The sequence below is a fragment of the Typopeltis vanoorti genome, chromosome 22, assembly GCF_054136105.1.
Source record: "Typopeltis vanoorti isolate ZY-2024b chromosome 22, IOZ_Tvanoo_1.0, whole genome shotgun sequence".
Taxonomy (NCBI): domain Eukaryota; kingdom Metazoa; phylum Arthropoda; class Arachnida; order Uropygi; family Thelyphonidae; genus Typopeltis; species Typopeltis vanoorti.
In genome coordinates, this window is record NC_143570.1 from 51034815 (window position 1) to 51047184 (window position 12370).

The window sequence follows — 12370 nt, forward strand, 5'->3', positions numbered from 1 at the left end:
TTTATTATTATAAACTGTATATGTAAATATATATTGTGAGTGCAAAAATAACCATGAAGCTCTGTGCAGTTCCCCAGGTTTTGAATCTGAATAGGTTAGCAATGACATTAAGGGCAACCGTGGGCCCATGGGGATGCTAAAATGCATGTACACAAATGCCAGAAGTATCAGAAGAAGAAAAAAAAAAAGACAACAGTTTAAGGCATTGGTCGGCTTAAAGTTGGCAAAAATTATCGCCATCAGTGAAACCTGGGTGAAATAAAATGAGGGTAGTTACAGGGATAGAATGTAAGGGATATTGCATTTTCAGAGACGATAGATGGAATAGAGTAGAAGGAGGGGATATTATTAACAACAGCTACCCTCTCACCTCCCCCGATTATTGGAGATCTTAAGTGGCGTGAAAAAGTTCAGTGAGTTTGGTCTCTGATTTATCTTTTAGCCTGCTCATAGTACTAATGTACTGTAGGCTAACAATAATTTGTGTGTGATTTACACGCACACACATGTTGAAGAATGCCTTTAATACCACCTTCTAAAGTTTAATTCAAAATGTAAAATCTCTCATCTTCCATTTCATGTTAGGCTCAATGGCCTGTCAGCTAAATAACTTGATTTCTTATCTCAATCCTTTCTTTTAGGCTTACACGGTGATCTGAATGCATTTTTGAAAATTATGGAGATAATTACCGTGTTTGAATAAAAACTTTAGTTTAATATAACTAAAATCTACATTCTTTGTTTCGACCTTTATGCCAAGGTCATCTTCTGGAGCATACAAATATACACAGGAAACAAGCTATACTACAATCAAACTGGTTCGTTAAAGACACTGACCAACCACTACCACAATTGTTGGCCTGACCTCGGTGAAAAAAAAAATTAAATTAAATTAAAAATAAAAATAAATAAAAATAAAAAAATAAAATAAAATAAAAATAAAAAATTATACATCAACGCTAGAGTCCTATTATTAGTGTTGTCTAATATATATATATATATATATAAACATCATTCCAGCTAGTTGGTATGGAATGGTTTCTAATACTAGAATGTAGATTTTGTTATATTAAACTAAAGTTTTTATTCAAACACGGTAGTTGTCTCCATAATTTTCAAAATGACTACTTATCTCCTTGTTGCTCAGAAACTGACTGATCAGGACTAAATGGTGACTGGTCATTTAATATGAATTGAGCAATAAAAATAAAGATTCAAAATGGACAGAATTAATAGAAATTAATAAAAATACATATCTAGCACAATCCGAATAAGCAATTTCCAAAGCAAGTGATAAGGATTTTTTGTAGTAGCAAGAATTAGGAAATTAGCACTGCATATGTAATGTATAGATATTCAGTCAGTCATTAAATTCTAAATGAATAAGCTCCGGGGACCCTTAAAGTAAGGATCATAAACCGCAATTTTTGTGTTTCATTTGTTTGCGATATGATTCACTATCTCAGTGCATGTCACATTATTATGTAAAGCATGCCCCACATCTAGCCCATTAAGAATCTGAAGATCAATTAATTTTGGATGATCTACAAAAGGATGATTAAGCTTTGCAATATGATGTGCAGTGTAAAACATATGGCACATGATGCTGTGAGCTAAAGAGTTCTGTTCTTCTACAATGTGTCGCAATGAATTCTCACTTTTACTTCTAATAATTGCTTCTGCACTTTCGTGAGATTTGGTATCTCTATGTTCGTAAATTTTCTTTCTGAGTTGCTTTTGTTGGCATTGTTTAGATCCGTCCTATTTAATACATATTAATCCATTTATCCACTCTAATGCTAAGTGAATACCCTGATATGAAAAACTTGCACCTAAGGCCTGTACCTCTGCACATGTTATACACCCCAAACCTCCATTCTTACAAAATAACCAATTGTATTTACCTTTGAATGCGATCCAATAGTCGAGTGTCCATCAAGTTGGCAAATCTTTCCTTTCGTTCAACCTATTAATATTATTGCATTGCAACTGATGGGAATCCTGTGTTTCTATGGATTTGTTACAGACTTCTTTCTTTTCAGAAATTACAGAGAAACTGTCATTGCAAATTTGTTTTGTATTATCACTGTCATCTGAGCTATTTTTCCATTTAAGAAGGTACCAATGTACTTATCCATAGTTGAAATAGTAGACCTACATAAACACAAAAATATTACACAATTTTCTTTGTGCTTCTAACAATCATGAGCTCTGATAAACAACTGCTAATCTGCTGTTTCTATTGTTGGTCACTGTCTGTTGCTGACAGTTTTGCCAACCAGAAAAGACAAAATATCGCTACACTACACTGCAATAATGTTTGCTTGTCAATCGCTGCAAAATAATGCATTACAAGACGCTCCAAACCTCCCCAGCCCTTTCATCATATGTTCATAATCAGGTGCTGATATTGACTGTATATACACATTCAAAAAATTTGTTGAATAATAAGACAATAATGTAGGCATAATTAGTGTAAAGGGAGGAAAATCACAAAATAGAAAAATGTTCCAGATCTAGTCCCCAGAGGGCCCTGGCTGAATTTAACCACGGATATCAGTATCTGATAAACTGTAGTATATTGGTCATTATATAATTAGTAAAGTAAACTTCACACATATTTTATAAAAAAGTTTTAAGAGGCAGTGAGATTTTTTTTTTTTTTTTTGGTAATCAAAGGAAACTCTATGTTAAAAGAAAGTTAATGAGCCAATTCTCATCCAGCCAAAATGGAGACTGCTATTGGGACAGAAATATAGATGGTAATGATGTGCATGAACTGTCATAAAATAATCAGGATAAGTGAAAATACACAGCATTTCTAACTGAAAATGCATACATTTTGGGGGAGGACATCATTAATGGGCAAAACTAGTCTAATATGACAATACAAGAAAGATGTCACTATTAGCACAATTTTGAATATAAGAGATTTAAGAACCTCTGTGGCTTAACAGTAGTGATGGCATAGTGATGGTGCCCCTTGCATGGAAAAAAACAGAGGTCTGAATCTTATCTAGGATGCAAGGGACGTTTATAAACACTCTTCAACTGAAGATGATTTAATTAGTCATGCAGGATTAATCAAACTATAATAGCATTAATTAAGTTTATATGAAACTATGTTACAAATTTTAACAGAATTCTGTACATAACACGTTAAGGGAAAGACAAGATGATAAAAAGGGAGGTTACTAAAATTTTTAAAGAAAAAAATATGCATAATTTACTCAGTAATAAAATGTTATCTTCTTATCTTAACTATCTTTACCACTGAATTCATATCTTTTTCTTTTGAAACTAACAATATAATTTATAAATTAAAATAACTATTTTTAAGGCACATAACAAATATGCCTTCGATCTTTCCCCTCTAGGACACTAATACATAAAATCTTAATTTTATGTATTACGTAAACAATAGAATTACTTAAAAAGAAAACACTACCATCAAAGGCTTCTAGTTATTATTGATAAGGAAAAATTACATATGGCCTATAACAAGTCAATGTTATGAACTTAAAGTGATCATTATCAAAAAATTCTTTTTTAATGTTTTAAACAGACAAATATACACATGGTCTTATAGAGTAATCTAAGGATATGAAAAAAATAATGAATTCATAAATTAAAGATGCAAAAAAAGTTATATTCTTCATTTAATCCTTTGTCCAAGTGTAACCAAACAAAGTTTGCTCATCAAGTAACTTCACAATTGGGCTACTTGTATAATAGTAGCCTTTGACCTAATGACCACATTAATTCAAAAAATGATGAATTCAACAGTATTCTCTTTTAATGAAAGAAACTGGCAAGATTGAGAAAAATCTGTCCATTAAAAGAGAATGAAATAGTTTATTACCAGAGTGCAAAACATTATAAGAGATGGATGTAAAGGTAATAGGACAGAGTCTTGAGGCAGTGGTGGAGAAGTCATGGTAGAGTCTTACTTCAAGACTCTACCATGACTTGCAGAGAATGACTAGAAAGAAAAAAAGCTGGCTATCCAATTATAGAGGGTGGTAGAGAGTCCAAAGGATGGCAATTAGTTTAGTAGGCCTTGATGCTACATACAGTTGAAAGCTTTGGAAATGTCAAGGGTGACAGCACAAGTTTCTCTGAACCTTTTTATGGCACATGTCCAGTGGTGGATGATGTAAGCTGTGAATCTTGAATGGCAGAATTCATACTGGTGGCTGCTGATTAAATAGCGGGCCTCTAAGCAGTGGAGGAGTCAACTACTGATTACTTTCTCCATTATTTTGGAGAGGACAAAGGTGATGCCAAATGGTTCGTAGTTTGACAGCAGACTTCTATCACCCTTTTTTTGGAATAGGATGGATATGAGATTGCTTTTATGCACTGGAATAAGTACCAAATATGTATAATAAATTATAGAGATGATGCAGGAGAGGTGTTAGCTCTGGAGCACAATGTTTGAGAACAACAGCAAGGATGTCTTCAAGACCAGAAGACTTTCTGATATCCAATTATTTAGCTTTTTTATTTAATTATTTAGCAGAAATGCTCACAAGGTGCTATTAAAAAAAAAAAAAAAAACTTAGTTGAACAGTGTTAAGCAGCACTGCCTCCCACAACATGGATAAATGCAATCTATCACACCATTTTGATTAGGAGGATATACAGCTTTCTTTTGTAAACACCTGAGTCTTAATCCCATTTATGGCATGAAGAAGCTTGATATAAAGGTTTTTAAACTGAAGTCAAGTTAGCTGGTCTTTCTGATACATAGGTGGCAGGGTTTCCCCTACTGGAAACTCAGGTTTTTCATCCCACAAAACAGGCAAACTAACCAGAAGAAAACATGCACTTAACAGACATAATATATTGGCCTCATAACCTTAGCTGCTTCAGCTGCAATCTTAATTGATAACAATTAATTTCTTTAATGTAGTCTTTCTAGAACATGCTCTTTCTTCTTCAAGAGAACCCTATGCTTAAAGGTGATAACATGTCCTACCAGTTCAAAGTGTTTCATCTAACAATGATTCATATAAGATTTTGTATACATCCCATGCAGCTGTGTATGTTTTGTATATAATCTAATATGTCTGCACGGCTAACCTAGTGGCTATGCGCTTCGCAACTATATGCCTGGGAAAGGAGTGTCCTAGATTCGATTCCCATCGGTGATGTGAGAAGCTCAAAGATCCTCCTCATCCATAGCCAAGTTAGCCAGTCTTGGGCATGGACGGCAGAGTTTTTCCCCCAAGTTTATCTGGGGTTTTTCATCCCGCAAGCAGGTAAACCGACCCCGTGAACACACACAGATTACAGTCATGAATATCACCCTTAGGGATACAGCAGAGGACTGGTGAACTAGCTGCATTAATATGTCAGTAATCTCTCATTAAGAGGGGACTCAACCCATCCTAGGACGGATGAGAAGGATAGGATAATATAATACATCTGTAGTCGATCCACAGCTGCACAGGATCTGATAAACTTCAGTGAATATCAATGCAGGAAACTTATTTCTTCACAGAACCTAAATGATGAAATATTTTGACAGAAAAGAATGCCAGCTGAATGTCAAGAATCCTAAGTATTTGACAATATGCACAGATATACACTGAATATATAAAATGATCATGGCTGACTTTTATAAATAACTGAAGAAGAAAAAGTTCTGTATTTATGATTTCATTGATGAAAGCATAACATAACTGAAACTATAAGATTAAAAAGTGAATTTCGTATGTTCCGTTTCTTGCTGTATAAAGGGTCGAACAAAGTCAGATTCATGGATGAGAATCCTTAGATGGGCAGAATGGTGAGAATGGGTGAATATAATCCATTGGTTATGTTTTCTTCCAAAAGAGAGAAAGCTGAAAGCTTGGCAAAAAACAAATGACAAAGTTCAAGACAGAGCTACAGTGGGATAACATTCAATTTTTATCATGGACTGTATGCTTGAGTGAACAGCTCTCCGAGATCAATCCAAAATGTGACTAATTGTGGTGGAAATTCTTAGTTCTCACAATAACAGTTAAAACAAAATACAACCTTACTATTTTTGAGTTCATATTATTTATTATTTTCATTATTCTTCAACTTGAGAATGAGATTTTTGATTTAATGTTACTGTACATAATATCAAATTACCTACATTTATAAGTAAATTGAGGCAATCCCTGTATATTACAAACCCTCTGAGGCCAAATTCAAAAACATTTTTTTTTTATGTTGTGTCCATACACAAGAGGTTGGTTGATCAACCTATAGCACATTAGTACCATGTATGGGTAGTAGGTTGGAAAAGGAGGAACTTGTTTACATTTGATTTAAATGACTGTAAATTGTATTCCTTGGGAAACACAGCACGGGGGGGGGGGACTGTTCCACAGTGCAGCAGTTGCAGGGATGAAGGAGAAGGAAAAGAAACTTGTTCTGTTTGTTTCTAGGTGTAGTGTACTGTGAAGGGATGTTGAGCAGCAGCTGCATGTGTTCCAAAGAGCTTAGCACTGGGTGGAGGAATTATTGATGTTATTTCAGATAAGCATTTTCCATGGAAATGCTTGTACATACTGCAGAGACCAAATGTCTGTGCGAAAGTGGGAGGGGGGGAGAGAGTTGGTAAGAGATGGGTAATTAATAAGTCTAATTGCTCTCCTCTGTATTGAGTCAAGCATTTGAGAGAGCTTTTAGGAGCTCTGCCCCTGTATGTGGGAGCAGTATTCAAAAGCTGATACCATTTACAACCTCATAGTCAGGAGATATTAGCAGATTTGTCATGGTATGTGTGACACAATCTTTAATTTACTAAATTTCCAATATATTATTATTTGAGACCTCCAGGGAGTCAAGGACTCCTTGAGGGAGGCTATAAATCATCCAAATCAGATGTCATACCTACTCTTAAATTCATTCATAATAAATGAAAACACTCACTATCCCCTAAAGGCCAACTATTCCACTCACTCACTGCTCTCTGGGAGAAAAACCTAGCTCTCACCCCTTTTTTGCAAATAAATTTAACTTCCATGGATGCCATATGTTCTCTCCACATCTTCCATGTAATGAAAAATTTCATCAAATATCCTATAACCCATTCAAAAGTTCATAGACCTCTATCATATCACCCCCCCTTTCTCCTGTTAACTAGAGTCTGCAATCCACATACTCGCAATCTGTCCACATAATCTAAATCCCATAATCCAGATATAATCTTTGTAACTCTTCTTTGTACCCTTTCCACAGCTTCTTTATCTCCTTAGAACCTGGGAGATCAAATTTGTGCACAATAATCCAGGTGTGGTCTTATCAAAGCCTTATAAAGAGGCAAAATGACTTCCTTATCCTTACATATCAAGGTTCACTTCAACATCATAATTATCCTCTGAGTTATATTTGCAACTTTTGCTGTGTGTATATATAAGGTAACTTGCGAATTCATTCGAAACCTCATTAATTCAATCTCATCATCCTCTTATATGTTAGGATCAATGACCTGTCATGTCGCCTGTATCACAGAAATCTCATGCTATGACAGAATGGTTAACTCTATCTTCCACCCTATATTTTTAAATTGTGTATATTCTCAGGTCAGTTTGTCTATTTTGCTGGACAAAAAAAACCCCAAGTTTCGAGAAGGGAAAAAAAAAAAGCCACACAATCCCAATACAAGATCACTAACTCATCTTCAACTGGAAAACTACTAATAAAATTCTTTAAATTCTAGATGGCCTGTGAACCTAGGTCTTTCTAAATAATAAGCAATACCTAATCTAGCCAATAAATACTGGTACAACTTGGACAATGCATAAACCTTTTAATCTACCAGTAAATCATTTATAGATTTCAGCACATGCATGTAAAATATGCATATAGCAGCACTCAATGTTCAAAAGTCTCCCTTTTGCCTTCACATACACCTGAAGTCTGTGAGGCCACATATTGCTGGCAGCATGCACAACTTCCAATGGAAACAATGCTACTGCTTAGTCCAAATCCATCTTCAGGATGGTGATGCTGGGGTATTTTTATTTATTTATTTTTTTTGTGTGTGCAGGTTATTCTCTTAAGCTCCAACCACAATTTGAATTCCAACAGATTCAGACTGGGACTTCTAGACAACCAATCAAATGGTGATATGTGATTGGACACATTTGCCTCCAAACACTGTTGTGTGGTCCTTGCTTTGTGTGTAGGGACAGAGTCCTGTTGGAAGATCAACTTCTTACTGTGAAACAAAGTGTTGTTCAGGGGCTGCTGTACCACAGATTCCAGCACAGTGTCTTAAGATACTTTGGTGGTTTTGACCCCCTTTTTTTTTTTTTTTTTTTTTTTTTTTTTTTTTTTTTTTTTACAGAAATGCAACTTGGATACCCCCCCCCCAACCCCCTGCCATTACCAAACCATCATCGATACAGGGTGATAACCGCTATGATTACCGAGTACTGTGGTACATGCTGTGCGACCATCCGGGGCACATATCCAATTGTTTTAACATTTAAATGACTCTTCAATGGTGAAAATCTTCTGATCTGTGAAGAAGATTGAGATATCTCTGTCTTTTGTTTATGTACCACTGGTCTTTGATTTTATCATTCTCTGCCACATAAGTTGCATTGTTAGGAAGTGTCGAGTAGAATGATGAGAGGCTCGTACACCCAGGTCACTGGTTAGTACATGTGACATCACTTTTTCTGTTCTCACAGGATTATAGCAGAGGTGTGGCTTCACAGTCCTCACAAGATGTTGCATCCTAACATAGCACGTTCAACCTATTCTTTGGTGATCAGATATGTATCATTATAATGGTTAATAGTCCAATGCACAAACATCCTACTGATCCTGAGTGTTTTTAGCATGTTGAAAATAATAGGTGGCTGCATTCCAACCTTGTAGAAGTGCTATTACAGCTACACAATTCTCATAAATCTGCCCACTGCATGTTAACCCACACAGCTAGACAACTATCTCTCTAGTAATAAGCATGCAAATATTGCCTGCACATCGACACTAATTGAATAGGGCTCACGCAATTCTGTGGAAAGTGTGGAAGTTGTAACAGTATTTATGGCAAGGCTGTGCAGATTGAGCTAAGGAAGAGACACCAGCTAAAATGTTCAGTAATCCTCAATGATATTAACATACATTTTACAATCCGGATAAATTTTTATACCTATTTGTATTATCATCAATTCCTGATATCCCCCCACCCAAAGGGCATCCAGGACAACATGACAGTAATACATAATGTCATCATCATCATCAAATTTCTGCCATGTACCCTCAAGGGGTGTACAGGATATGATAGTACTACATGAAAAATTTACATCATTACTAACTTCTTATCTACAATTTCCCTCCAAATCAGTCTGTTACTTGTCAAGACTCCAACATTATCAGATCTTATATTTCTATTCTCTAAGGCACTTTGTACCGTATCAATCCACCTATATCTTGGTCTTCCTCTGGGTTGTTTTGCTGCCAACCTGACAGAGAACACTTGTTTTGCTAATCTTTCTTCGCCCATTCTGTTTAAGTGACCATACCACCTGAGATTAGCTCGGCTAACGCATTCCTGGATGTTGACAATGTCAAGTTCTTTCCTAATATCGTCGTTTTTAATATGATATTGCCATTGATGCCATCTGTTCACGCCTATAATCTTTCTCAGGACTCTCATATCTGCGGTCTCTAGTCTTTGGTCAAGTGTTTTACTTCTGACCCAGCTCTCAGATCCATAAGTTAAAACTGGTTTGAACACTGTCTTGTATACAGCTAATTTAGTGTTCTGACTAATTTCTCTCTTATTCCATATGAATTTATTCAATTGACTTCCTACCATACCAGCTTTGCTGATTCTGTTGTCTATTTCTATATTTAATTTACCATCTTCAGTAAAAATCGTGCCTAAGTAGCTGAAATGTTTCACTTGTTCCACAAGTTGTCCATTCACAACACAGTTGACATTTTCAATGATTTTGCCTACTTTCATTGTCTTTGTCTTTTTATTGCTGACCTTCATACCATATCTATTACAATAGCTATTCAATTTAGTCAGACAATCTTGCAGACTTGTAGCGGATTTATTTAGAAGTATAACATCATCCGCATAAAGCAAAGAGCTGACATTAACATCTCCAATTTTGATATCATATTTAATACCACTTTCCTTCGTAATGCGATCCATATAGATAATGAATAACAGAGGGGATAATGTACATCCCTGTCTCACACCAGATTTAACATTAAACCATCTTCCTGTACTTCCTTCAATTCTAACTGCTGACTTACAACTGAAATAAAGACTAAGCATTGCTTGATATAATGCCCCATTGACACCATATAACTGTAGCGTATTGAATAGCTTCTCTCTGCACCTTGTCATATGCCTTTTCCAAATCGACAAAACTTAAATACAGATCTCTGTTATATTTCCATGCTTTCTCGACTATTTGTCGTAAAGTGAAGATCTGATCCTGACAGTCTCTATTTGGCCTGAATCCAGCTTGTTCTTCACCAAGCTTTTCTTCCACAATTCTTCTCAACCGTTTCTCAAGTATACTTGCATAGATCTTGCCAGGAACACTCAGTAGGGAAATACCTCTGTAATTCTCACATTCAGTTTTATTTCCCTTTTTATATATGGTTACTATGAGAGCTCTACTCCAATCATCAGGAATTCGTCCCTCTGTCCAGGCTTTCTGAACTACGCAGTGCAGCCACTGTAAGATTCTTATACCACCATACTTCAGCATTTCTGGTCAAATATCATATACTCCTGCTGCCTTTCCACATTTCAAGCCTTTGATGGGTTTTTCTACTTCACGTATGGATATATATTCCTGACTGCATGCCTGGTCAGTGTTTTTTACCACTGTGCTGTCATCACTGCTTGTTTCATTTAGCAGTTTTTCAAAGTAATGACTCCATACTTCAAGGATATCCTTTTTTCCCATTTTCATGTCACCTTTATCATCTCTAACTCCTTTTACAGCACTCTTTCCTCCATTCCTAAGCTTCTTCAACAACCTCAAGAATATTTTGCCACCTTCTTGATATTTATTTTCTATATTCTTGCCAAAGTCCTCTCATGACTTTTATTTAGCTAGTTTTACACAGTGTTTAGCTTTCTTGCATTTGTCTCTGTATTCTCTAAGAGCACAAGCTGACTTATTTGACGGGAACTTTTGATATGCTTTCTTCTTTTCCTTCACTGCCTCTTTAACTTCCTGTGTCCACCAGGGAGTTCTGATTTTTTTTATCCTTGCAGACAACCTCACTACATGCCTCTCTAGCTGAATCAATCAGGGCTTTCTTCAAGGCTTGACACTGAATCTCCAAGGTTTGATTCCTGTTCTCAAACTCTTTCATTTTTTCTTCAATAATCTTTGTGTATTTTAGTCTACAGTTCACATCTGAGAACTGCTCAACTTTTATTCGCTTTAAAACTTTCTTACATGTTATTCTTTTCAATATGAAATTCAATTTTATCCTGCTCAAGACTAAATAGTGATCACTTCCAATTTCAAATCCTCTGTATACACTCTGGTGTCCTGCACCAGGGAGAAAACTTCACTATCAACAAATAACACAGTCAATGAGACTTTTCTTATTCCTTGCCTCTTCTCTCCATGTGAATTTGTGCACATTTTTATGTTGGAACATGGTGTTAGTAATAACCAGTCCATGTCCTGAGCAGAAATCCAACAGATATTTGCCATTATTATTAGCTTTGCGCTTTTCTCCAAATTTTCCCAATGTCTCGCAATCATTTCCTACTCTGCTATTTAGATCCCCAACAAGGACCAACTTTTCCTTTTTCATCGTGTCGGGTGCTTTTTCTAAAGCCTCAAAAAATTCCTCCACTTCTACCTTAGTAGAACCTTCTGTGGGACCATAGGCACAAATAAGTCTCATTGTCCAGTTCCCCATTCTCATATTTGCCCACATTACTCTACTCAAGACTGACTGCCATTCAAGAAGATTTGTCATGTTGTACCATCATTTTTTATTTTGGTTTAACCAATAAGAATACAATTTGGTCGGCTAAATCCCAAATTGCCTTTTTTGTTCAAGAAGATTAGCCTTGTATTTTGTGTTGAATACTATGGCTACTCCTTCTTTTCCTTGATTGTCATTACCCGAATATAACATTTTGTATTTATTGCTCAGAAAGATCTCACCAGTTTTTGTCTTTTTTATTTCAGTCACCCCTATTATGTCCATCTGGTACTTATCTAATTCCTCAGCTAGCTCCATTTCTTTGCCATTCAGGCTTCTTATGTTGATAGTACCGATCTTTAACTCTGGTGATGTTGAATTGGGGTGTGTTTTCAGATTTGTTCCAGTAGCTGACTTTTCGCTGTTCGCCCTGGTTCCCTGGTGAAAACAATGG

The 12370-nt window shown here is 35.8% G+C and overlaps 2 protein-coding genes across 2 annotated transcripts in view; one reads left to right on the plus strand and one right to left on the minus strand.

Moving 5' to 3' along the window:
* Positions 1 to 12370, minus strand: part of LOC150094412 (TBC1 domain family member 2B-like) — a 406352-nt gene that overhangs the window by 96314 nt on the left and 297668 nt on the right. The window lies entirely within an intron of this gene.
* Positions 1 to 12370, plus strand: part of LOC150094413 (uncharacterized) — a 116882-nt gene that overhangs the window by 72730 nt on the left and 31782 nt on the right. The gene's annotated exons all lie outside the window — the stretch shown is intronic.